The sequence below is a fragment of the Strix uralensis genome, chromosome 3 (assembly GCF_047716275.1).
Source record: "Strix uralensis isolate ZFMK-TIS-50842 chromosome 3, bStrUra1, whole genome shotgun sequence".
Classification (NCBI taxonomy): Eukaryota; Metazoa; Chordata; class Aves; order Strigiformes; family Strigidae; genus Strix; species Strix uralensis.
This window is the reverse complement of record NC_133974.1, coordinates 132687689-132715554: the sequence shown is the minus strand read 5'-3', so window position 1 is coordinate 132715554 and position 27866 is coordinate 132687689. Positions and strand designations below refer to the sequence as shown.

The window sequence follows — 27866 nt, the reverse complement described above, 5'->3', positions numbered from 1 at the left end:
AGGCTTTGCCCGCCGGGGGGGGGCCTCGCTGCTCCCCAACCCACGGCGCTCCCCTCCCCGCTACCAATAGGATTTTTTTTTTTTTTTTTTAATTTTTCCCCCAGCCCACCTACGCACCGGGGCGCTCCGGGCCCCCCCTCCCCGCCTCCTTCCCCCCCTGAGCCGGAGTGATGCCACCTAGGTACCCCCCCCCCGGTCGCTCCTGGGGTGTGAGTTACATTTTTAATAGCAGCCAGCGCGGTTTTTCTGGGTGAGAAAGCGTGCTTTGCTATCCTTGCGTGGCTCCTCCGCTGCCAGGGCGTTTACGAGCAATAATTTTATTTTTCTTCCTAAGAATTCTGACGTGACCGCATTTTTTTCGTCGCATACCAGCCTTGAGATTATATAAGAGATTATGTAAAATTATAATTACAAGATAATCTATGCAGGCTCTAATGATTATATAGTTTCCTGCGTATCTATAGCTAGGCACACAGCACATATGTTAAGAGTCGGTTCTGCAATATTTGCATAGCCAACACTTCTGGCTGGAGACGCGGCGTGGAAAAGGAACGCATAGATATTTGACAGTACATATGTATAAGAGAGATATATTACTTAATGGGAAACGGTATCTCGAAATACATTTCTCTCTGTTTTGAGGAATTTGTTTTGCTTTATCTCCACGGGTAGTAAAAAATAATAGGAAGAAACTGTGAATTACATTGAAAAAAAATAGATATATTCAATTTGTCAGTTTAATATTACGCTTCCTTTCTGCAACGCTACAAAGATTTAGAACATTTCCAAAACTTTTAGCTCTAATCTGTGTCTCAGGTTTGTTTGGAGGACCTGCCGCCACATGCCAGTTAAAAATGAGTGTCAATTAATAATAAAACCCACTCTTCCTTATTTCTGCACTCATATAATTTAATAGGTTTTGATAAAACCACGGATGCGATGGTGAGAATTTTCCAACGCGTGCAGTATTAACAGTTTTCATTCTAAAGCACCAAAACTTCCTGAAATAGAACTGCTGCATATTTCTTTGCCTTCCCCAATGGCCATCTACACGTATTATTACACACTTAAAACACAAAGAATATTCAGCTCCTTAAAAAGCATGGTTTGTTCTACCAGGAACACAGCTGGTGGAAACAACCTCAAATCTAGGCGGTTAGGGTAAGTACGCTGTATTATTTGTGGCCTTCAAAATTAGAAATAATTTGAAACAAGAAGTAGGAGAGTTTTTAGGTAGTGTTTTCCACCACGCGAGAAGTAACCGGAAAACAGTTGCCCTTCTAATGCAACAGGATTCATAAACTCTTTGCTTTCGGAGCTACCTGAGCAATCACGTAACCTCTGCAGAAGTGCCTAAGCATGGTTTGTTGTTGAAAAGCATATTGTACTTATTAGTAAAACGTGAAATGGCTTAAAAAACAATTTGAGCTATGAATTGCCATCTGCTCAATGGGGGGAAACAGAAAGTAACTGAATATATTTTCTCACCTTTTTTTATAGTAACATAAACAACACTCCAGAACACTATAAACTTCTAGCTGTACGAAAGGCGTTGGTACAGTTCATCCTGCTTCAGGTCAGGACTTTGTCCACACTGTTAAACGCCATTTCTTTTAATTATCTGCAAATGTCCCAAAGTATTTTTTTTCCCCTGTTAAATAAGATGTCCTTTTTCATTTCAGGGATTAAAAGTCTGATCCTGCTTCCCACATGATTCTCTGGAAACTGTCCCTGATAGAGAGCTAGCCTGAGATCTGTGCGTGCCTCGAGACGTCGAAATACGGGTAAAGCAGCGCATACAACTTGCTCTGGTTCTCTGCATGGGAGGGGAAGAGGGGAGGGTTTATGGTACCCAGCTTTTATTTAGCACTTCGCATCGCTAGTGTCCATCGCAAGAGAAATTAATCTTTGTCCTCTCTCTGCCCCTGCCCCCTTTTTGCAGAGAAAAACCAAGGAACCGAAAGGCGCTGCTTCCTCTGGTATCGAGCTTTGCCAATGCCGACAGCACGCTCGTCCAGCGCCTGCAAACTCGGTGGCCTCCGCGAGTACTGTGGGGGGAAGGATCCAAAATCAGCTCGGAGAGCAGGGAGGCCTCTGCCTGCCGCAGGAGAAAGGCCCCAGAGCAGGGCAGTGTCTGCCCGGGTCCACACCAGGAGCTGGACTCCCTGTGAGCGCTTCGGGGAACCCTCCGTCCTGGCAGCTGCTGCTCCCTGAGGCTCAGCTCCCCAGACAAACACTACCACAAACAGAACAAAATACCATCTTTTTTTTCTTTTTTTTTTTTTTCTACTTAGTCAGAGTTATTCCTTTGCTGTCCTTCAGCTTTACGCACCTGGGAACCCAGACTTTTTTTAACCTATTTGTTCCGTTTCTTGCCTAACAGCAGCTCAGCTAACCTGCCCCCAACACCCTGCTCCTACCAGCGATGGATGGGAGCAGAGAGCATTTCTGGAGTGCAGGGAGCCGGTCAAACCAAATGGCCAGGTTCAGGCATGTGGAGGATGTGAACTGGAAGATCTTGACTTGGAGTGAGTTTCGCAAGGAGCACGAGGACAGGAAAGCTGTGAATTGTCACAGTTCCATCCCACGGGACAAGCACGTGTTAGACAGCGCTTCTGCAATGCAGAAATTGTCTTCATCTGCCTAACACCTGATGCTTTCTGCTCCCCACAAGACTGATTTCTCAAAAGCACTGCTTAAAAATAATAACAATACAAGGAGCTGCTTTGCTGCTCCCTTGGAACTTGGCAGGAGTATAAATACACCGTAAGGGAAGAGGGGAATCGAAAACTTAACGATAGGAAAAGGAAACACAGTGGCGTAAAAGTGTTCTGCGCCCATCACCTTTTAATTTCTACCAGTGCCCCTCGTAGGGCTGGGCACAGCAAACCGTCTCGAGATTTACATGCAAAGCGCGTGAGCTCATTGCAATAGCTGTAGCATAGCGCACGCCTAGGTGTTCTGCACCTCACATACAGATCACCCCGTAGTATTAAAATTCAAATCACCTGTCCTTTGTCGCTAATAAAAATGAAATATATTAGGGGAAGTTTGAATACAGTGGCTTGACAGAGCATGTCATGTCTCACACATGAAAAAACGCTACGAGTACATGATCAAAAAGTAGCTGCCCATTTTTGTGGCGTAAGATTTTTGTGTTTCAAAGGGAAAATGTGTTCTTTGAGACGAGGTAAGCCTGAACCCTTAAACTCCTACGGCCCCTCAGAGCGCAGCGTGAGGGCAACTCAGAACTCCCTGCTATGCTGAGAAAAACACATGTTTTTATGAGACTCCCAGTTTTTCTTTCTGTTTTCCTTTTCGAGTGTGCAGAACATAAGCAAAGCACAAGCAGCAGTGCTGTAGTTTGACTGGTCTTTCCCAGATGAAGAAGCTGCCACAGCAGCAACCACCCTAGAGTGGAAGTTGCCAGTATTGTATTATTAAGGGTTGTCAGTGTTTCCATTCTAAACCCAAGCCATTCTAGCCTAAGGCCCAGAGCCTACTCAGGCTTTGTGGAAAACAGTGTGTCATTCAGGTAGATAAGCACATGTCCTGAGAGCTGACAGGGCTGGTGGCTTTTTCAGCCTGGCCTGGGCTTGGTTTTTCAGGAAAGTGAGAAGCCAGCCAGGCTTTGGGATGGAAAGCCTGTAGAGCAGTGCCTCTGCCTTACAAAGCAGTCCACACTAGACATCTGATAAGCTGTGTGCCACTCTAAGCGAGTAGCAAACAAAGGACAGGGACTGTCATTAAGGAACCAGGTACAACAGGTTATTTTGTTCTGCCCGAATGGCTTACAGTATTGACACAAGGATGGACATTACCACCTCCTCGAGGTGCTCAATCTCTGTTGGAAACTGCACCCCTCCCCTAGTTGAAGGAAGAGAACTGCTTCAAAAAGGGCTATTACAGCTCTAGGTGCTGGAGTCAGAAACATTTGTAAAGCCTGTTTGGTGTGGATTCATGCAGTAGACAGCAACTGCTCCTTCTAGGAAGGATGCTTTAAGAAGTTGCCAAGAGCCTGATCCCGAGTAGCCTCAGGGAGAAGCCCCGTGGAGGTGAAGAGGCACAGACTCTGCGGTGCCCTCTTCCTCCTGAGCTTGTCCTTCCTGAGATCAGGCTGGTGGCAGAGGGAGATCGAGGAGGAAAACTTGATGTGGCCACTGCCTGTGCCATACCTGTTCCGTAGATAGCGTGAGGACTTTGTTCCTCAGGACTGTCCATCTGGCACCGTTCCTGAGCAATAAAAGCTCACCCACAAAGTATTTTAAAGCAAACAGTTGGCGTAAATGAATACCTTAATACTGCTGTAGCTAAACAACAATACCACAAATAGTAATTACTCTAAAAACACCCACTCAGTTAAAAGAACCCGAGTTCACCTACCAGCTGCTTCGGCCAGCGGGAGACAGGGCCCCGCAGAGGCTGCGTGTTTGTCTCTCGCAGGAGAGTGACTTCTTGTGTCACTCCCCAGCCATTCCCCATGGCTAATCCAAGCACAGCAACACACTTCCCAAAAGAAGAGGTGTTCCAACAACCCTTGAACCTAGAGAAAATGTGAGCTGGCCACCAGTGCAGTCTCTTAGAAAGTAAATGGAAGTGGGTGTGCACGAGTGTGGGTGCACTCACATGTGTGTGCATGGGGGTGTGGGGTCAGACATTGACTATTCTAGAAAAATAGGGTTCTGCACTGTCCCACTTTCCTAAATCTTTTGGTGATCTCTGCACAGATACTCTCCCTGCCTTCATCTAATTTAAAAAAAGCAGGGCCACTGAACCAGCCTCAAGAGCCAAACACTATCTCCGATATCATCAGCACACATCATGCACAAGAGCAATGGCTGATTTCGTAAGATACCTGGAAAAAAAAAGCCTTTATCATTTAAGATCAGAATTTGTTTACCAGGGGTGTTATTTAAACTGAGGAATACAGGCAGAAATCTGAAAATCTGACTTAAAGTACTTTGTTATGATCTGTATTATTGTTCTTGCAGTTCTTTTTAGGTGACTTTACAGTAGGCAGCCTCGAGACAACACAGGATGAGATACTCTATGGAAAGTTGCATTCTAAGCTCTGAATTCCTTGATTTGGATTTTGTTGGTTCAAAACCAGATCCCCCTTTTTTACTTTTGAAACTGTTTACTGTGTGAATGTAAAATAATTACTGAAACCAGGTGTATATAAACATTGTACCTAAGGAAGACTTACAGTACCTCAGAGACAGCACCGTGTGGAGCCTTTTTTCTTTGTTTTGTTTTTTAGCATAGTACATTCAATTATTTTTTACCATTTTATATAATTTCACCTTTGTACCCTCCACCTAAAATGAAAGCAATATCAATTCATAACTGCCTTCTAGTCCAAATCATACAGGTAAAAATTAGGTCTCTTACTCTCTCCAAAATTAAGGGTATCTTCCACTAAACTTAACAGGTCTTTTTTCATGAAAGCAAGCGATATTTACTGTGTGTGGCTATTTCAGTGAGCTAAATATTTATTGAAAGCTCAAAGCATTCACTGGCCTCATTTTCTCTAGTTGTTGCATTCAGATTAATAAACCCGTTTCCTACTTAAAATGAAAAGAGAATTCAGAAATGTTTAGCATGAAGTGAAAAAAGCAACAAGAAAATGACTAACAGATACCAGCACATTGCATATTTATTTTGTCCTGTCAATTATTTTTAAAGGATTCCCTGCTTATGGAGGAAGATTTTTAAAAGACCCAGACTATCAAATAAAGATGTCCACAAACACCAGATTCTTCATTTTTCCTCATTTTGGAAAAACTGAATACTGTAAGGGTTGTGGGGGTTTTTTTCCCCCTTTATTGTACTTTTGCCAGTACTGGAAAAAAAAAAAAAAAATCATGTTTCAAGGGTCACAGAATAAACCTGCATAAAGAGTTTATGACACTACAATGACGCATTTATGAAGCTGAATACTCATCTGCACTTGCAATATTAGGAAATCATGAATATCAGATGTTCTTCCCAACACCTCAAAGCAGCAGCCAAGTGTAAAGTTCCATAGGTACCAGCTACTCCAGGGTCAGCGGTGGCTCCAAGTAAACACTTTGGGAGGCGCAGACCTGGAGGTAATTTCAATGTGTTTGTATCCACTCATGAACACACAATCACCTATTCAAAGTGTCTGGCTTGGAGTGCAGACAGATGGAGAGCACAGAGGTTAGTACAGCCAGGCCTTGGACTGACCTTTGCAGAGAGAATTAAATCAGTCTGACCTTGTTGCGAAGCCTAAATTATATCCATAGACCCCCAAATAATGCATCTTTAATACATCGCTGCCCTCTTTTTATCAGCCTCCTTACCTCGAGGGTATCTTGTTTGCTAACTGCTGATGTTAAATTGCAGCTATTTATGCTTGCATTTGTGACCTTGGTGGACATCTTGTCATATTTTTCATGAACACTTGAAAAAAAAGATCGAGAAATATTTATATAGAGAGAATATATAAAACTAAGGTCTCGTTTCACTTAGGCATAAAATAAACATGAATAGGAAAAGAAACCTGCTTCAACCAGAGGGCACTGTATTCATTGTGTAAGTCTAACACGATAGTCATTGTATAATTCTGAGCTTCAATATCATCCATAACCTATCATCTGGACAGCCTGGAAAACAGAACGGTGCCACGTAACAGGATTTCCAGTATCTTAGAAACACCTTTTCTTCTCAGATATTTTTAATATTTCAGGATTTAAAAAAAAAAAAATCAAAATAGTCCTAAGAACAGAGTAACCCCCGTGACACCTGTCAGTTTTGGTAATACAGACCTCTGGACAGAAACAATACCGAGTCTACAGGCTGGGATCTCAACTGGAAACTAGCTCCGTTCAGAGTAGGAAGCGTTTAATTGGCGTTTCTGTTGGCTGTAACAGCAGAGGAGCCCAGTGGAAGTTCAGGGAACTGCATCCCTTCCCACCGGCTAAAAGGCTGCGTTTTGTGGTTTACTGCAACAAAAGGTGCTTGGAGAAAAAGATCTTAGTCCAGGATGTTGCTTTCCAAGTATGTTTATTCTAAGGTGCATCGAGCTCCTTTTTGGCTTCTGTCAGTCAAAATAAAACTTTGATTTAAACTACAGAAAGGAATGAGGTTTTGTTCCTCTGCAGTTAGTTTGGGATTTTGGCTCTGCCACTGTCCGTCTTTGTAACCTTGGGCAAGTCACCAAGGCCCACGACAGGGAATCCTCTGGGAATCTCCCTCGGAAAGCTGTGACTCCACAGGCCGGCCAAGTCCACCATCCACAGGGGTGGCACGGCACCACTTTTGGGAAGAGTTTTCCCGGCAGCGGTGAGCTATTCGGGTGGCTCACCCATCTTGTGGAATTCACACCTGTCCACACAGCATCCCAGGTTTGGCACTGCCACCTTGCTGACCTCATTCAGCTCTCTAAGCCAACAAAAAAAAAAAAAAAAATTACTTGATACCTTTTGCCGAGACGGTTTTCTGCTGGTTTAGCAAGCTGTGTCGAGCAAGTGAAGGGAAAGGTGAGCACCAGAAGCAGCACACAACAAGAGCACACAGCTGCAGGGCAGAGAAGAGAGCAAACCAGTGCAGTACTGATTTAAATCAGCTACAGAACCACACCATTAGATTAAACTGCTGATGAAGGTTAAGTTTGGTCTAATACTTGGCACTGAAGCAGCTGAAATGCTGGAACACGATGCCTTCTCCCAGCTTTGCTCTGCAAGAGGAGCAAACAAACAGATAATGCCTTAAACTGAGAAAAGCCCAAACCATCAGAACTATTTGCATCGCTAAAGAGCTGCCCTCCAGGGTGGACCACGCTCATAATATCCCCCAGATACGCCGTTAAGAGTAGCATGTATATGCTAAAATAAAAATCAGTATTTTACCTCTTCCCTGTCAGATAAAACAGTTTATTTTCAAAACAGATGCAACATGGCGAGCTTCATCCCAAACTGTCCACTATTAGCTCTTCAGGAAGCTCGTTCCTTAGCCCAGAAACGAGCTTTGGAATCAAGTCAGCTGCTCGGCATCCTGCAGATCCCTCGCTGCCGGTACAGGCAGTAAGCCTCCCTAGTAGTTTTGCCTGTGCTGAGGGAAACCTGTCCTTAGAAAGTAACAACTGTTGGTCAGAAGCACCAGCCCTGGACATCACCAGAGTCATGACTGCATGCGATGGAAACTCTATGTTGTGATTTTAATGGGGCTTCTTTAGCTTACAAGCCTACAGGTTCCACTGAGAACCGTGTAGGGATAATCTGCTTGAAAAGCAGAGGTCAGTGCAGCCCAGGGAGCTGTGCTGTTTGCATTTTCTGCCCGCAAACGCGTTAGAAATCCCCGTAAATGAAAGTTTCACATTGCCAAAAGCACACCGCAGAGCATGAGCACCAAGCTCAACTGTATCTCCTGCAGATTCTTCCTGATATTTGAAGGGTCTTCTGGATAAATAAAATTCCTGTATTTCAAGGGACAGGGCCAGCAGCTGACTACAACAGCAACCAGGCAGGGTCTGTGAAGTGCCACGAAGTCAGGGTTACTGCTGCTGTGGCTGCCACAGAGTGAGTGCTTGAGGTGGCTGCAAAAAGCAGCTCCCTTCTGACAGCAGCAGTCTTTCCCCACCTTCTAACCTCTGACAGCTCCAAGGTCACCAAGCCTGGTCCCAAGATCTCACGGCTGAGGCAGCAAAATTCAGTCTTGCCAGCCCTGCTGAGAAGTCTTGCTCCAGCTCTGACCCCACTACTCTTAGCTCTTCTTCTTCTTACATGTGGTTCCCATGTGGTTCTCTACAAGGAGTGTGGAGCAAGGAACAGAGCCCCCAGGAAGTGAGTACATACCTACCTGTGTTTGCCCAGCCACGAAAGAGACAATCACAGGATGGAAAGGATATGGGGGAGAAACAGACCAACGAAAAAAGGTCCGGGTCTTCCAAATCATTTAATCCTCCAGGGCTACAAGCTCCAAAAAATCAAGTCTGGTCTAAAGAGTCATAGAGGAAATAATGAATACAGACTACTATCTGCTTCCTTTGGCTATACAAAGCAAAAAAGCAGCGATAATCACACTATTTGATTCCATGATCTGATTCCTGTGTTACCTTATTTCCCGGAGACTATAGCTCTACGTACCACAACATGCCTGTCAAGATGTGGATTTACAGGTTACGCTGTAGTAGAACCTGCTGGTTTTCAGCTCCAATCGACATTTGCTTGTCGGTACATGCCTGACAGAGTTGCAGACCAGATTAGGAAACATTTGTTTATGCCCCAAAATCCCCAACATATTTTTCCAGCTCTGTTCCCAGTGCTGAGCTCCATGCCACTCCAGCTCTCTGGTAGTCAGCTCTCACACTGCTTCCTGGTATAAAATTGATTAGAAGCAGCATGAAATGTCATCAAGCTGACCCTCGGGAGGCTGGGCCCAAAAACAACAGATGGGAGAAGTGGCCTTTTGATTAAACTTTCAATTGCCAAAAACTGTACGTTTCCCCTCACCGTGCATGTGCACACACGTTGTAAGTCAAGATAAGTCCACACGAGCTGCAGACGCAACAATGAATTTAGGATAGACCTATTCTTAACAACATTAGCGTTGCTGAAGTCAGCAGGGCTCTTGTCACCACCTTCAGCGGTGGCGGGAAAGGGGTCCTTTGTTCCACTTTTATTTCGCATCTCTTTCTCCCTGGTGTCGCTCAGCTGATACCAGAGAGAGGATGCAAAAGTAACACAGAGCAGGCCCAGGCTGGCTGTTCGTGACATACGAGCTGGTGGTGGGGGTGGTGGCAGCTTCTTGGGAAAGCGATGCAGGTTTTCAGGCATTCTGTGAAGCCCATGCCAATGTGTTGTCTGGGTGGTGTTGGGTAAGTGCAGTTTGTACCTTTCCAAGGAGCTGCAGCCGTCAAAAAAGCGACCAAAAAGCTCTTTTGGTAGGGTCCCAAGAGACCCAGGTCCCACTGCAAGGAGACAAATGAGCCACAAAGGTTTTTGGTGGGAAGAAAAACGACAAAGAAAGAAACACGTCCTCATGCACACCTATACTGATATGAACCTCTGATAATACAAATCTGATTTACATATTCATATATTTATATGCCTGACTGTTCCCATTTCAAAGAGCCTTATTACCTAAATTGCTGCAGAATAGCCAGATGCAAAGGAATGAGGGAAGGACGGAATAGCAGACTTTGGAACCTGAATTTCCAGGCCCCGGTAGCTTTGCCACAGTCTTGTTTGCATAGGTTTTTTACTCTATCCTCGAAGTGCCAGCTTACATCGAGCCACCAGTACATATAGCATCTGTGCTAGAGATTTGTAACAAAGCAGCTTGACTAGGGGTTGAAACACAAATGTTTATGTCTTCAGGACCGACATTTAGAGCTCATCCCTCACCCAGGTAAAATCGGTGATATCTAGTGAGAAGCCAGGAGCTGCTGCTGTTTTGAGAACTGCGTACATCAAAATTTATCATGGCTTTCCTGGACAGTTCAGCACTGTCCGAGGCCACAACCTGCCTCTGTGGGGTTGCGTCTGGGCCACAGCAGGATCCTAGGATTCCTTTCTTGCGTGTCAGCAGAGCCACAGTCAGTCTAAAACAGTTTGAGGCCTACAGGTGAATGAGAAGAGCCAGGCATTCTAACAAATAATGACTACTATTATTCCAAAAACAGGGCTTGAAACGAGCTGGCAAGAGCTAACATGATGTATGGTGATAGGTACTCATTCTACCTCCTCCCACACTTCCCCTTCTCTCTTTTCAGAGGATATGGGGACCTTGTTGTCTCAAACCCAGCTGTAGTTCCTCAAAATTTTAGAAGGGCAGCTCCATCGCTACACTATCGCTTTTTTCTACACTCTTTTTCTCTCTCTTTTCCCACCGTCTTCGCCCACTGAGCTTGCAATGTGTATAATAAAACGAAAAAAAGAGTTTCCAAAAGACTTCTCCAGTAATTCTCCAGGATTATCAAGTCCATTATTGAGAGGGTGGTGGGGGAGCGATGGAAAGACAGAAGAAAAGTCACATGTGCATGGTAGGGCACATCTGTCTTTGAGCAGGGAGTCAGGATTCAGTCAGTGCAGTAAGATGTACCTATGCAGAGCCTGCACACCCACAGCAATTTAAGGTAATATTTTGGTCAGCAGGTGGAGACCCCAAGCACACAGTGGTTTAAGACCAGATTTGAGAGAGGCAGGAATCGGAATTGCATTCTAGGGCTGTTGTTTAACATTCTATGTATGTGAGATAGAGAACGAAAGAATAAGAATTATCTTAAAATCCCTGCTAAATCATGCCCTGCTTTCTCAAGGCAACCTCGAGCTTTAGTAGTTCAGACAGATTCTCTAGCTGACAATTAATATTAATGGATAGATTTCACAATGTGGCATTATCACACTGTGAGATGGGTGGGCATACCATCTGGGTTTTGGCAGGTATTAGATGTAATCAAAGGGATTACTTGGCTCAGGGAGAAAGAGAAAACCTTGGGTTTGTTTAGGCTTTTTTCTTCTTTTGTTTGGATGCAGCTCTAGGTGTACTTAACTGTTTCCCCCTTGTCCTTTGTTTCTCCTGACGAGCGTTTTTGCGTTTACATGGGAAATGAGTGCCAGATACCCAACATATTGTATTAGCCGGCGTCCGGACCGATTTGCCCAAGAGTCCCTCTTCTCGTGCATTGTTGTTTTGGGATCGATTGTCAGCTCGTTTAGGGGTCGCTGCTGCATTTTAGAAGGTTAAGCCGCGAATTTAAACAGTGAAAGAATTTAAGGCCACATAATCGACCAATCGGACCTTTTTCAAGGTACAAGCTGAAAAAACCAGGTGTGTGAACAGATACACACGCTAAGAAATAGACTTTGTCCTCTTCTTCCCACAAAGCAAATACTAAGTGCCAACTTTCCGGGGGGAGGGAAGGAAATTCCCCTCCCTCCCTTTTCCTCCTCCCAACTGGGCCACAACAAGCCCCCGAGCATCAGCAACACTAAAGGGAGGAGGTTAAGTTTTAAACTTTGGGAAAGCTATCGATTTGGCAGCATTTCTCCTCCCCTGTCTGTGCCCCAGCTGATTGTAACTAAGTAATCCTCATCAATCTGTGGTAATGCAGGACCATGTTTATTGCTGTAGTAGTTAAGTTGTTGTTAATTTTACACTAAACGGTTGTTATGATGATGAATGAGTAGCTCGGGCTGCCACCCAGGGGACTTCAGCCCATACAACCAACAAAAGGGAGATCGCAAAGGGAAGAGGAGGAAAAAGCCAGAGCGTCCGCTCGCTTAACTTTTTGCAGGACCTTAAAAAAAAAAAAAAAAAAAAAAAGAAGGAAGAAAAAAATTAAAAAGGAAGAAGCCGATCTTCAGGTTTGTATTTGAATTTGGATGCTGTGGGGTAAAAGGTGCTGCCTAAGTGTAATTGCAATTCTTTTACATACCGGCTGGGATCAAAGAGGGGAATGAAAGTACAACGATTTCCCGCCCCGGCCCACTCCGGCCTGGCAAAGCAACTGATGGGATCCTGCCCAAAAGCATCACGCTCATGTGCTCTTAAAAAAAAAAAAAAAAAAAAAAAAAAAAAAAGATTCCGTCCTTCTCGGGCTTTTCCTCCGGCGTGAAGGTTCAATAACGCAACCAGCGAGCTGCAAACGCCGGGCATGAATCACCGGGAAGCCTCCGCCACCACCAACTCTCCTGGCCGCCCTCCTCCACACCCCCACACCCCCCCGTCGCCACCGCCCCCCCGGGTGAGCCCCAGCCCGGGGCGGGGCCGGCGGCTCCGCCGCGCTTTTGTCCCGCCGCCGCGTCCGCGGGCCGGCGGCGCCCCCGTGAGGCGGGAGCGCGGCACTGCGGCCCCGGCCCGCCGCTGGGCTCGGGGGCACCCTCCGGGCGGGCACCCCCCTCCCCGGGCGGCTGCGGCTCGGGGGCACCCCCACACACACGCCGGGTGCGCGGGGCTCGGGGGCACCCCCCCCGGGGCATCCCCCCCGCCCCAGACGCCGGGCGGGGTCAGGCCCCGGGCCAGAATAAAGTTGGAGTGCTGAGCTGCGTCTGGAGCAAGTGAAGTGTCAGCGGGAGCAGGCAACACTCAACTCCTGCTCTGACCCTTGAGGAATTTTGGCCCTCGGGTAGTGGGAGAGCAGCGCAGGACAGAGGGACAACTGGGAGTCCTGCAGAGTTGAACAAGCCCTAAATTCTGCTATAAAGGAAAGTTCTTCCAGCACCCCGGGAGAAGTATGACACCTTTGGAGGGTGACACCGCTCAGCTACATGCTGTTTCTCCCCCTTCCAGTGCACCCTGTCCTCTCCCCGAGGAACTCGTGCAGAATTGGGGTACATCTCATAGTGCAGTAGCCCAAGGCGGGGCTCAGGGGGCCCTGGCATATTTCCCACCCTGGCTTCAGGATGACAAAAGTCACCCGAAGCAGAGGATGGTAGATCAAACAGGTGCCTCAGGTCCACTACTGTGACCTTGCTGTGGTTGAAAGTTCACACTGCTGAGACCACAGAAAGCCCACCCTCCATCCCCACCACCACACCCTTGAACACATCTCCCTGAGAATCTGCTACACAGGAGACAACCCTGCAAACACTCATCAAGGGGCATCGCACAGAGTCCCTGCAACACCCACCCTCAGCCATCCGTGTTTATCCTGAAGCATGAGGACCATGAGCAGGCAGGACACATGACAGAGGTTGTACAAGACTAGTCAAGTTACCGCTGTACCCTCCCACACCAGGTTATACAATTATCAGATGGAGAAATAATTGGGATTGTGGCAGGTTCTGTTTTATTTCCTTGCATCTCTTAAGTCTGATTATGGGGATGAACGTACAATTTTCTCAGGCATTATCGGTCAGCTGGGTCAGGTGGCATTGCATTTCCATTCTGTGTCAGTGCTCAGATTGAGCGAGAAGAATGAAATGTGGCAATTTAAATGGAGAGGCCCTGGGAGGGGGGGAATAATGAGAGAATGCAGGAGCTACAGAGCTCCCCTATGAAGGCTCAAGGACCAGCTCCCAGTTGGAGAAATTAGAGGCCAAAGTCAGAACTTGAGCATAAGTTAATCAGGCTTTTCTTCCCCCCTATTCTCCTTTCATTTCTTCCCTGCCTGCCTGCCCCAGTCGTTCACCAAAGGCCTGCAGGAGGAGAGGCTCCATCAGGCCACGGAAGAGGTACAAGAGAATACAGCCACCTTCCTGGGCCAGAGCCAAGTGTGTTACTGGGACAGCAGAGGAACCACAGTCAAGAGGGGAGAGAGAGAGCCTGTGCTCTAGGATAAGAAAACAGTCCCAATCTGGGCTTTTACTTCCCAGCAACAGCCAACTATGGGAATGTTTTTAAGGGTGTAATGACAAGGGAGGAGTCAGTAGGTCTTATTATCTTCCATCCCCACACTCCAGAGGTGGGAAAATATACCAAACAGACCTTCTGAGCTCAACAAGAGCTATAACCAAAAGGCTCAAGTTCAGTAGAGACTTCAGCTATTTTAGAAGATGATTCTATAAGTCTCACAAAGCCAATATAGTATAAACACCATCATTATCTCTACCAGAAAAACACCATGCCCTTTTGCCTTAACGATGGGGCTTTTTCCCTGCCATGACAGCACCTCCACAGCTTGAGTTCAGCATCTGCTGGAGTCCCCCAGTTCTGAGGGGTGTCCCATAGCAGTCTGTGACCACTGGGATTACAGTAAATAGCTCTACCACTGCATAGAGCTGTTTCTCAGTTCAGACCCCAGGAAAGCAGCTCAAGCCGGCGAGAGGCAGAGGGGGGCCAGAAGACAAAGATTTACACCTTGCTCCGACCTTGGCCCAACTCCAGGCAACACTAGGCTTGCTCAGTAAAGCCCCATCGGTTTTTCTGAGACCAGAGCTGGGCAGCTTAGAGTGATAATGTTTCAGTTTACACTTCAACATGGACACATGCCCTAGAGCTTGAATTATCTAATGGATGAAAGCCAGGTGTGGGTGATTCTCATAACACAAAGAGTCCTCAAGAACCATTCTCAAGATGGTAAAGATCATTTCCCTATCACACAAAGCAGCAGGTGAAGCACACTGGCATGTTAAATGAGTACCATTAATTAGGTAATTGTGAGAACCTTTGGTCATGCCACCCCTCCTAGTTTTCCATGGACATTAGCATCTCCAGACTCAGTTTAGTAGGACAACTGTCTCTCTCCAGCTTGTCTGCAACTCCAGCTCCAAAGGGGTTATTAAATGAGTGCTCCAAGGGCTGGGAGACTCTGTAAGCCATATATATGGCTATTTGCATACTTTCCATACCTATAAGGAACACTAAATTTGGCATATAACTCAAAGCATCGCCATGGTAGCCCTCTCCAGATGCTGCCAGCAAGCCCTGTGCTGTGATGTAATCACGATAGACAGGACTCTCTCATGAAAGCCAGCACCAAACAAAAAGTTCTAGATGGCTCTGAAAGCTTAACAGCCCATCACTAATCCTTTGCACATCCAGCTAGTATCCATGCTGAGTAGGTGAGATCCATCCGGCTGGGATTCAGAGATGTCTGTTACAGATAAAAGCATCATCACCAGTCAAGCGCTCCATTAGCTTGCTCCGTCTCCTTCACTTCAACACCACAGTTCAGGCCCCATTCCTACACATTGTCCAACTACAGTATTTGGACTCTTGCAAAAACTCAAAACTTTGAAACTATCCATGCAATGTTTGTGTAGATGGCCTGTCTCTAGTGCAGCCTGTCAATTCAAAGCAATGCCTGCCTTAAATACATGCCCCATTTACAGATTTAAAAATTTAAGAGCATATGGAAGACTACTACATGCAATTTATAAGAAAACACATGCAGAACAACACCCTAACTACAGATTACAAACCAGCAGATTATTTTGTATCCTCTTAGAATTTATGTATAGCAACAGAAGATGCCATTCTTTAGCAGAACAGCAAGAAATACTGTGCTTATGCTGTTTCAGACACTTAATTCTTCCTAGAGCTCCCCTGTTGCACTCCAAGAATACGTCACAACTGGCAAGAGCTCACTGTCGGGCCCTGCCACACAGTAACCTGCCTGGCTCCACCTGCCAGCTTTACCTTGGAGCAGGAGAGGACCTGTGACAGGCAACCTTTGAACTCTTGTTCCCCAGTTAGAAATAAGGCCTCATCGCATCAGGTCCGAGAAAAAAAAGACAACTTCTGCCACAAATTGCTTGTAATCCAATGTGTTCCTAAGGCAGTGGCCAGTATTTAACTTCCTGTTATGACTAGCTGCAATTGGACTGCTGAAAATAGACGAGCACATCAGCACTCCTTAAAACTAATGGCTAATTAACAAAATGAGTGCTAGTTCTTCCTTATTGACATGGCTGTACCTGTTCTGAGCATGCTGTTACGACCTTTTGCTTTAAGAGGAATGCGGCTCCTCTGCCACATAAGGCCTCGTGGTACCCTAAACTATAAGAGGACACACAGGGCCCTGCACAGTGACAGTCTCTGAATCCTTTTAATCATACAGCACCAGAGTTACTCTAAGAAGAAAAATGAGCTGGAGCATATGATATTCAAGTTTTTTTTGCAGATCTGCCTTTGCTTTTTGGCATTGCTTTGAGCAATTCACTCGGCCAACTCTAATTATTTTCCCCCAACTGACAAGTAGCATGTATGAAATCAAAGGACCCAGATTCATGGCTACCCTTGTGCAGGACGGGGTTCCCCACTGGATTATCCTCTGGGCATACGTGCCTGTGCTCCCACGCGAGAGACCCTGGCAAACGGCACAATCATGTCAGTGACAGGCAGGGAGACAGGGCCACTGGGTGGTCCTACCCCTAAATTATTTGCTGACTGCTTCCCTAGGGACCATGGCAACTGTGGCACAGACAAGAAAATCCCTAAGGACAGCACTGAACTGGGTCACTGCCAGTCACTTGCAGGAGAACAACAAGGGAGAGGTCCTCATTTTGGCATGCGGATGAGGTGCCGTCCCTGTTCTGTTGGGGCCAGAACCATCTCTGGCCCCAACACTCCTACCCTCTAAATTAAGGGCTACTATCCATCTGCAGAAAGGAAAGAAAAAAAGGAAGCAGTAGCAATACTAAGAGACAAGGCGTTTATTCCTGGCTCACTTGCTCTTAATGGAGATAACAATACCTCACTCCTTGACAGCAAAGCAGGGAGACTTAATGCGTGGAAGTTTGCCAAGTAAATTGAGATCTTTGTACAAAAGGCACTTTCGACATGCACAACTTCTGGCTTATTAAAGCAAAACAAAAACTGTTCACCTTGAGGAGTGTTCAGAAATTAGGAGCCACAGTTCCCCGTGGCACAGTGCCCTGCATGATTATTTCAGCTTGCACACAGCCAAACAGCAATGCTTGACTAGTTTAAATACCTCACACGCAAGGTGGAAAACTGAAGATGCAAGACCGCTCTGTCTCTTCCACACAATTTGCCAGTCATTCTCTGCAGCCCTGCTCTGCTCCCTTTGAGCAGCGTCTTAAGTCATCAAACAAGGCGTTGCATTGTAACCTTATCACATACTTACATCTAGTATAAACGCACATACCAGAGAGGAAGGGTTGCAAATAAGTGGCCTATTTAGAAAGGTCCCAGAATACTTTCTGTGCAATTTTCTTCTCACTTCCCCATCCCTCCCTTCTTCTGAAATGGCAGGTAACCTGAGCAAGAGCAGTGTGTGAATTGATTTGGAGGCGATCAACGCATTGGTGTTCAGCTCCGGCCAGCTGCCGTGTCATTGATTGCCTCGGGATCGATTTGCACACCATTCCCGCTCAGCACACCTGCCAAGTCAGATGGAGAGGGAACAATGAAGTGAAAAGAAAATTATGTATTTGTGGTAGACACTTTCACCTCTCTCCACATCCCGCCTCGGGAGAAGTTGAGGGACCTGGACTGATTTCAGTGCTACTTTTAGCAAGTACTAGGAGAGAAGTCTGTACAAAAAGGGGAAGAACAGGGATCCGCCCCCGGCCCCCACCCCCAACAGCCCTTCGACAAAAGTTAAAGAAACTCACATTTCTGCCTATAAGAGAGGCACAGCAGGCCAGAGTTTTGACTGACACATAAATCTTTTACAGTACTATGCTCTTCTGTGCCAGCCATGGAGAAAACAGGTTACCATTTGCTTCCACCTCATCTATAAGGGGTATTAGAGTACTCCAACACGTAAGCATTTCACAGATATCTACTACCAGTGGCAACGACAGTAAAACACCCTCAGAAGCATGCTCAGGACATGTTCCTGGAGAGACCTGTTATACTCACTAAGGTTGTCTATTGGTTGTCCTCAGTGGGAAAAAAAGGCTTCTATAATCAGGGCAGATAAGTCAGAGTTTGATCAGCAATTGGGATACTCTGTCCATGCCAGAAGTTAGTGGTAATTTGGCTCATGTCAGATGTGTGTGCTGCTAACATATCCTTATTGCCTGTGGGGTTTTTTCCCCCCTTGGAATCATGAGATTCTGATACCACAAACCAGGCAGTTATGTAATTTCTGTCATCAGATTGTCTCGCCCCCTCCCCCTATGTCATTGCTGCTTTCCTGGAGATAGCAGGACTGTCTTCATCAGGTCAAAGATTTGTTGTAGGTTGATACAAAAACCCTACAAGGTGGCGCTTGCAAACACCTCCTGCATGAAGAAAGGTGAGAAGTTACTCGCCCATCTTATTTTAGTTCTCTCTAGAGTCACATGTGAAATTCTCTGCTTAAATCCTGGATAACTCCAATTGAAACATATCCCTTTTTTACTTCCCCCCCAACACACAACAGTGTTCAAATTGATTCACTTTCTTCGTTATCAAAGCCCCACACAGATTCTGGCAACATTTTTCCAAAATCGCTGCAGAACTCAACTCCTGTTATCAACAATAGCCAGTGACTCTCAAAACACCTGGTTTCTTATGTCATTTTTGCAAATGGGTGTTAGGCTCCCAAGTCAACTGGAATGCATTGCTCGTAACCCCAAACTAAATAGGAAGACCTGGATGCCAGAGGACAGAAGTTATCTTAAAGCAAATAAATGCATTAATACAGGAAATTCTGGGCTATTATACAAGATGTTTTGAAAGCAAAACCAGAGTCAGAAAATTCCTAATCTGCAGACTGCTGAAAGGAGAAAATTATAATCCAGACAGTGTCACTCTCTGCTTGCCACATTTTATCTTGTCTCCCTTATGCATCTGTTATTGGTCACCCTTGGAGACAAAAAATACTGGGTTAGAATGGAGTTTGGTTTGACATTGTAAAGACATTCCTATGCTCTTGCTTGTTGGGAAATTTAATTTTCACAACATGTGTGAAATGGGTGTTATTTTTCCTTCCTAAAGAGTTTGGAGAAACAGGCAGAGTAATTAAAGGTTACACTTTCAGCTACTGTCACTATTATAGTTATTACACAATACAGTCATACTATTACAGTCACCACAGTGTTGTTGTGTTCCTCTGGTTTCGGTTTTATCAACTGGAGACACTTGCTTTCTAATTTTCAGGTACACTGCAGGCTTCTAGAGAAATCTGGGTCTGAGTAGCCATCTATTTACAAGTGCTAGGCAACCTCTGTTTTGTTATCCTATTTTCAGAAGAACTCAGCTTACATTTAAGCACTGCCAAACAAAACAACCTGGTACCATCAACTGCCCTGCAATTTACAGGATCTTTTGTGTGTTGCAGAACCTGCTGAATGAAGAGAAACTTTAAGAACTGCAGAACTCTCAGAGTTCTTCAACAGCCCTGCCCTCAAAAACCCAATCCATTTATGACAGTGGCTGCTAAGCCCCAAAAGGCATTACTCCACAGACTCACTGTTTGGGTTTTATGCCAACTTGGTGCTATGGACAGCCAGGGCACAGGTACTCTCTGCCCAGACTGATGTTTGAGTTGCAGCCAGGGTGCAAAGGTGCTAAGAGCAAATGCTACCACTGGACTCCTACTGCCTTTTCATGGGTAGGATTGAGGGCTTGGGCCCTTCATCACACTGCACTTCAGATATTCATGCAGGTGTGTATAATATAGGCCCATAAACATGTGTGTAAGCATATATATACATGTAAGTAGCACACCCAGTTCTGAGCTATTGTCTAGATTCCCTTTAGAGACCATGGAGGAAAATAACCCCAACTCTTGGAAATGTAACTCAACCTAATTGAAGACAAAACACAGCATGTTCTAGAAATATTTTTTCCCCCCTGTTTACTACACAGAGAATTTAGATCAGGTGAGCTATCAATACCTACAAGGCAAGTGTCCACGTTTAGTCAAGTGACTGCCATCCTTTTAGGCTCTTCTAAAGTAATTGGTTTCAGAGAATAAAACATTCATCACTTCTTTCCAGGCAGCATGTCACAATAACCCTTCTTTCTGCCCACCTTTTCCCTTCAGGCTCTTCTTGATCCTTTCCACCCCACAGAGATTACGAAGGAAACATTCCCTGCCTTTTGCCCCAGTCATTTTACTCTGTGCTTCAAATTCCTCTAACATCCCCCACTGTTTCATCACATCATCTTCAAGTGCCTTGTTCTGAGCTTCCAGCTTCTCCTCCCCACTTACTCATCCTTGTCTCTCACCATACAGCCCCTGCACCCTCACTTCTGCTACTAAGCCGTCATCAGCATCACACACAAAAAGCCACTTGCCCGGAAGGTCTCCTCTCACCTTTGCCCCCTCCATAAACCAATCCTGTAAGGCCCTGTTCTTCCTCCACAAAGCAACACAGGACTCACTGCTTTTGTGACACCCACAAGAAACTGATACTGAAGCTAATAACAAAGATGTTATTGACTATTTAGGTACAGTCGGTCCATTATAAACAGCAGGTAAAACAAAAGAGCAGCTGAACAGGGATAGGTGATTTATAATGTCTCATTTTTCTGAGCTAAGAAACAAAACTGTGCTAAGCATCTACCTTCTGAAAAAAATAAGATTTTAAAGAAATAAAAAAATATATAAAAATATAAAGAAATAAAAATACATCTAGACACCAACAACTGCTGAGTTGACCCCACAATGGTATAAGTGATTTTGGAATTCTCAGTTGCAGCAACGATTTTTAAAAGAGGAAGAAAAAAAAAAATGCACTTCCTCAGAGTAAGCCCTTTTCTCCATTGCTTGTACGTCATTTATGCCTACAGGATTGAGTTCCAAACACATGCAGGAGGAATGAATAAATTTTTAAAGTTAAGTTTCTCAAAGACAGATTGCCAAGTCACTATTTCAGCTTTACTCAGTTCCAGTGTATTGTCAACTACCCCCTGGGCTTCTCATGAAATTTGGAGAACTTCATGAAGAATAACTAACCTGAAGACAAAGGACACTTCAGAGGAGGCTGGAAGACAAGAAGCATTTTGGAGATGCATTCTGATAGAAGGTACCTGAAGGCAGCTAGCCCAAAAGGCTGCGAAGTGTGGTCAGCACTTCTCTCCACAACAGGATACTGCTGCATGCATCAGCTGGAACACAACTTCCTTTATCCTGGTGGCTGCTGTATACTGATATAGATATTTATGTGGATGGTTTTTTTTTTTTTCAGTCCAGCGTACTAATACTGTGTTTTATTGCACCTCTTGCTCTAACTTCAGTGGAGGTACATACCTAGAAAGGGTAAAAATTCTCTCTGAACCCAGGTTCAGCTATACAAACCCAGTCCTGCTGCAAATGCAGTAATGTTGAGAATGTGCAGTCATGCCACACTTACAATTGTGTGGCTTCTCCACTGATACATTGTGAAGCACGCTAAGCATTGATGCAAATGTCAAATTAACAAGAAGGTCTGCATAAACTTCCTCCATGGCTTATATTAGACCTGGTATTTTGGTGTATTTTAGTTGCTCTACAGAAGAGTTATTTATAGAGTTGAAGTTGCAAGAAATATGGTCTGTACCATGAGCTTTTGTTTCCTGACGGAAAAAAAGAGGTAGTCTTTCCAAAATGAAAGAGAAGTAACTTTCTGACATTCGGTGCTTTAACTGTGGGATAGAAAATAGTTTTTACAAATAATCAATCTCATCAGATATAGTTGCTTTGAACTCAGTTCAGAATACAGTTTGATGTGAAATACATCCATTCTATGAAATGGAAGTAAACATGGCTGGGTGAATCATGACAGGTTGTGAAACAGAGGCAGCTTGCTCTGTCCTTCGGGATATGTAAATCTTCACCAATCTCCCCTTTCATTCTGGTCATCTCTAGAGGTAAGAAGATCATGGTAGGCTGGTAATCACCAAAACTAGGAGCTTCTTGTGCACTCCTGCAGTCTTCAGAAGGGAAAGTTATAGGAAATTTTGTCTCCTCCCTCACTGCAAAAACACATAGCCTGGTGGCTACCTCTGCTCTCTGTGTATCTTGTATCAAGCTGACTTGGAACATACCCAGATCTACTTCAATGGTGGCTTCTTTCTTATTGCTATTTGTGAGGTTGAAAGCTAACCACAGAAGAGAACGGGATTAATGTAGGGACTCTTCTAATAATCTACTGAAAACCAGCTTAAACCAGATAGTTGTAGGGGCTGGGAAGGAAGGGTTAGCTTTAGAGTGAGAGGAAGTGAGCACTCACTTTTTTCAACAGTACAGCTGTCCAATGCAGAAATATCTTTCTCATCACAGATGTGGCTATGAGTGACAAAGATCTATGCCTCTGTGTTCAGCCATGTCCACACACAACATTTAGTGCTTTAACTGTATCACAAAAGACCCTGTGAAGACAGGTAAGCCATTGACAGGCAAATCCTTCACAACCCAAGGGAGGACAGTGCTGCTGTGAACTGTTCTTCCCCATCCACTCTTCCACCAGCAGAAGAGATCAGATGTTCACTTTCTAATGCACATCAGACAAAATCAGCCAGGGGAGTTCAAGCCAGCTGTTCGAACTGGTTAAGCTAAACTAGCTACTTTTGCTTGAAGTGGAGACTGTTGGTGCCAATGCCTCTGCTGCCTCTACAGCACTGCCAGCCGCTGCCAGAGGTGATCAGCTGCTGGTGGCCTTTGTAGAGGGAGCCAGGAGAGGGCACCTTGCCTTACTAAAGGACATTAATCCCTTTCAACTGTTCCTGTGAAGAAATATGGATGGGCAATGTGGAAACAGGGCACTTTTGCACCAACATTTCTACCTCCATATAAAGGTTTACATGTGTAACATTATTTGGATAAAGGAAAAATTTAAAAAAATCACACTAGGTTTAAACTTAAACTTGTATGTCATCTCAGTTATACATGCACACCAGCCTAAGATACCATCTTAGAGATGAATTAACTCATAGAAAACATAAAACCTTACTTGAGCAACCTACCTATTTTATGCTGTAGGTAGTGAATTACCATTCAGTTTCTTTGAATCTTTTACAGTTTCACTCAAACTTTTGTGGGATATGGGCCAGTCATTAAAGGCTCCCTGTATCAAGTATTTCATCCACAGAGAAGAGACCAGAGAGTATCTGTGCACTGTTCTACTTCTTAAATTCTGCATAATATTAATTATGAATTATTCAGTTTGTGAAATCTATGTCACAGGAGTTACATGCTGTTGCTTCTATTTCTTAAATTGGCTAGTGTAACTCTGATAAGGATCTAATTAAAATCAGTCCGTTGCTTAAGGTTATCTAGATGTTTCATGTACTATGCTGAATCATGGCTTATGTGAGCTCACCTTGTTGTACAATACTTACCAATCCTATTAATAAACAGCCTTATACCCTAGTATCTCATGCCTATGATCCAAAACTCCTATTTTTCATCTACACATGCCAGAAACAGAAGCCAGCAACAGACATACTACTCAAGCAGGTCCTTCTTCTGTTTCTGTAATGATTGTTTATAAAGAATCAAGGTTTTAAAAGAAGGACACCAGAAATGGGTATTCAGATTTATCATAATATAAGTGACATAGAAAACTTTTTTCTTGGATGTAAGTAAAGGTTTAAGCCAAAGATTTGGGAAACTGATATGGAAACCCCGTATGGGGAAGCAGCTCTATAGCATCTGACAAAAGCATTCAACTCCTCATGGATCTCATTTCTTTTTTCCATTCACCTTCCACTGTTTAAGTGGCTGAAAGGGAAAGGGTTGAGAATTTGGAATAGACAGGGATGTATATCCCAGAAAATTCTGAGTAATTGTTGACTGAAAGGGAACAACTCCTCAGACAACACAGAATCAGCCACAGATTTGTCCTCTGCTGAATGCAGTATATTTGAAACTGATCTTAAAGAGGCTGGCAGCCAGTAGACTCAAGTGTATGAAGCCAGGAGGAGAAATATAGAATAAAAAGTAAGATGACAAACCTAATCTGCAATGTAATCTAGGAACAACATTAACAGAGGTCAAAGTCACATGTGACTAAACCTCAAGCTCTTCTATCAATAAAAGCAAAAGAGCAGTAACATGACCACTACTGAAAAGCGCAGGAGAGTAACAAGGCCGATACATCATAAACCTAAGCCCACACACCACTGATGTGTTAAATTCAAAGCCAGGAGCTCTATTCTTCCTCCTTGGCGTGTTTTTTGAGACTGAACAGCATATCCCCATTCTGTGGTGTCTGAACTTTTTTGTTGTTGTTTGACTGTAAAAAAAGAGAACCTTCAGTTCATGCCCAGAGTTTTAACCAAGGCAGTGAAACCTACCCGAGTTACCATCTCAGTTAACAACCAAGAAATGAAAACTCTCTCACCTACCTTGGGATGTTAGTACCAAAGCATAACAATGGCACATAAGAGGTCAGCATCAGCTGTTCTGCTGAGAGCATTATAACAGATAAAATGTGTTAGTGGTGAATAGCAAAGAGAGGAGGATGTGGAGCTGCTGCAGGGAAAGAAAGAAAAGAAAGGAAAAGAAACAGAATAAAGGAAGGGAAATATACTGTGGTCCTAAAAGAGGGCATGCTTTCCTACAGAACAGGGCAGTAACAAGGCTCTAAACACAGGGGAAACAGAATTATCACTAAAATAGTCAGTGCTCTAAGACAATTAGTCCTTATGAACTCCTTCCACTGAGATCAGTGGCAGAGCCATCGCAAAGTGAAGGAGAAATAGTTTCACACTTACACATTAGCCTGCAGATCAAAACAAAAAGTACAACTAGGCATTCTGCACAGAATTACTTTTAACTCACCAATTTTGACAGATCCCTGCATTACTAAACCCATGAAAATCTGAGGAACAAAGTGAAACAGATGCCATTTCAGGAAAACAAGAACTATCTACGTTGAAGTTTAAAGTATTTGAGGCTTGTCTGGCGAAAATTTAACATGGTTTTGCTGTTAATGACACTTGCGACTGGAATGAGTTACCATGCATCACACAAATTCCATTATGCTCCATCACTGAGAGGTCTGTACATGCTCAGACTGAGGGAGGAATGTTTCATATCTGCATAGCTTAGAAAAACTCAAGAAACTCTGGAACTATTTGAACCAAGTAAGGAAATAGGCCGATACTGACTTCTGCAGGTTGCTTTTCTTTGAAAGTTTGAGTTTCTTGGCAAACACATCAAGGCAAATAGAAAGAAGCTGCATGAAACTGCGTTCTATTTTCTGTTGTTAGAATTGAAACCTAAAAAGTACCGGCAAAAATAAAGGGCTGATCTCAGCACTCCAAAAATTCAGAGAGGTGGGAGAAAGGAGTGCAGGAAGGGGTGAAATGTAGGTCAGAGGATGGTGTCTGAAAAGCACACGGGAGAAGAGGTTTAAAACTGTTTATAGCCTAACAACTGAAAGTGAGGCCTTAACAAGTAGCTCTAAAAGCAGATGGTCTCTGAAACCTTTTCTAGTGCACGAGTAACAGCTAAGACTACAGATAATATAACAACTAAATCACAATTTAACAACTGTAGATCTTAAAAAACATATCAAGCCTGTCTTTCTGTGGGGAGCGTTTTACCGTAGGTTGACAGTGAAGGACACTCTGGTGCTCACCATGCTCTCCCTTCACCCAAACCTTGTTGAGTCCTGGGGAAAGCAGCCATGTAAGGTCTCACTCTGAGAGCCTCCAGCTGTCAGCTGATTAGCTCCCTTCCACCATGCAGCCTATGGCCAGGATACAGCTTGAATCCAGAGCAAACCAGTGAAATACAAACTTGTTAAACTCTTCTCGGTGCTCAGGTATCCATCAGCAAGTCCAGCTGCCTTCATCTCCCAGCGCAGTACTTTCCATTTTCTTCCTTATCTTTCTGTCTTGCAATATATTCTTGCCAAGGCAACTCAGCACGCTGCAGTAACATGTCCACGTGTCCCTGACCTTCTCCTGTTTGCCATTCCCTTTTGTACACTGCATCGCCTTTTCTGTTCACCCTCTGCTTTCTACTGTCATTAAGGACTATCTCCACAGCACCACTCTGGTGCGCAGCATGGCACCAACAGAGATAAACTGTATCAGCAAATATGATGAAGGATGGATAACAACTCTAAGATAGTTTAGATAGTTTTATGGCTGGAGAGTTCTATAAACAGAGTATGTCATAACTGTATTATAGAGATGGACTTTATATGGGGTGAAGGTGAGCCCATTAACTGCTTGATTACATCACTAGTCAACAACCAGATAACCATTATCTCGTGGACATAACAGTCCAGTAATAATTTTTTTATTTTTTTTTTTTTTTTTTTTTTACACAGATACACTGGAATAATTCATTTGCAAAACAGGACTTTGAATGTGATTTCTGAAAGGTAGTAACAGGGCTCAAATCAAAGTGTAGTTTAAGTTTTCCAGCTTCCTCTATAATCAGAGGCCACTATTACAGCACTTCTGGAAAACTTGTCAGCTTTTACCTCCCATTTCCAAACAGGTGTACCTGTCACTTAAAGAACGTTAATTAAGATGGATCCATTGTGATTTCAGAGTACTTTTTGTCTAAGCTTGATAAATTTATCACAGACAGCCTTAACAATACATAACGAGTTATATCTGCACTTTCTGCAAGTCTATGCAATTAATTTTCTATTTGTGAAAGGAAATGGAAAATGAAATATTGTGCCCTTTTGAATGCAGAGGCAGATGTAATGAATGGCTTTGGCAAACAGTTGTCAAAGTACGTTAACTACCATCTACAAATCTTTTCCTTCCCCAACAATAGTTTTAGGGCCCATGATAATTCACTTCCCTTTTTTGTCATACTGATACAACATGTTGAACCTGCTGTATCTAGATAAAAGAAACATAGTTGAATTCAAGTTGCAAACCAATTGTCTTCATTTTTTAACCACTGGCTTGAGAGATCCCAATTGCAGATTAACATCTACAAAGAGCTGCTCTTCTCAGCATTCCCACTGGAGAAGGATACTCTCGCCAGAAATCTGGTAGGGCAAACACTTGAACATAAGTCTTTCCATTTCTGGAAGAGGCTGTCAACATATACCGATCACCCTTCTTACAAAGGGAATGATCAGTGTATCCTGCGCCTCTTGGCAGTATCCTTTCTTTGGGTGAGGACTGGAATACCTGCACACTTTCCATCTGGACTTTGGAATGGACTTCAATACCTGTATTGTCAGAAAATATCTCTAGAAGACACACTCTCACAAACAGAGCATCCTGTCCTGCTTGCAGGCTGTCAGACTGTTGGCTGCAGCTCTCAATTATTCCATTAATGCAAATAGTGAATATCTGTAGGCAGACCTAAAGAGTATGTCTTCTGTTGTCTTCAAAACATGGGAAATTATTCACCAAAACCTATGAGAGTTTAAATATTTTAGTTTGCCAACTTTAAAATTTAAAAGCTTAAGAAACCTTAGGATTAAGATTACCAGTAATTACTTGAGTTTGGCCCTTTGGGGCATTCTGAAACAGTCTTTAATTGCATGACCACATACTATTCTACCCCTACCACGATATTTCTCTTTTATTCATGAGCCTTGGAAGCAGAGCATAGTTTCAAAGCTTTAGGTTCTTTCATCCTTTCATATGAT

The 27866-nt window shown here is 44.1% G+C and overlaps 1 protein-coding gene across 1 annotated transcript in view; it reads right to left on the bottom strand.

Annotated features, from left to right (window-relative positions):
* Window positions 1-21307, bottom strand: part of BCL11A (BCL11 transcription factor A) — a 108615-nt gene extending 87308 nt beyond the window's left edge. The window contains exon 1 of the mRNA XM_074864469.1: window positions 21266-21307. The gene's annotated coding sequence lies outside the window, so the exon portion shown is untranslated. The remainder of the gene's footprint in view (window positions 1-21265) is intronic.
* Window positions 21308-27866: the final 6559 nt, after the last annotated feature.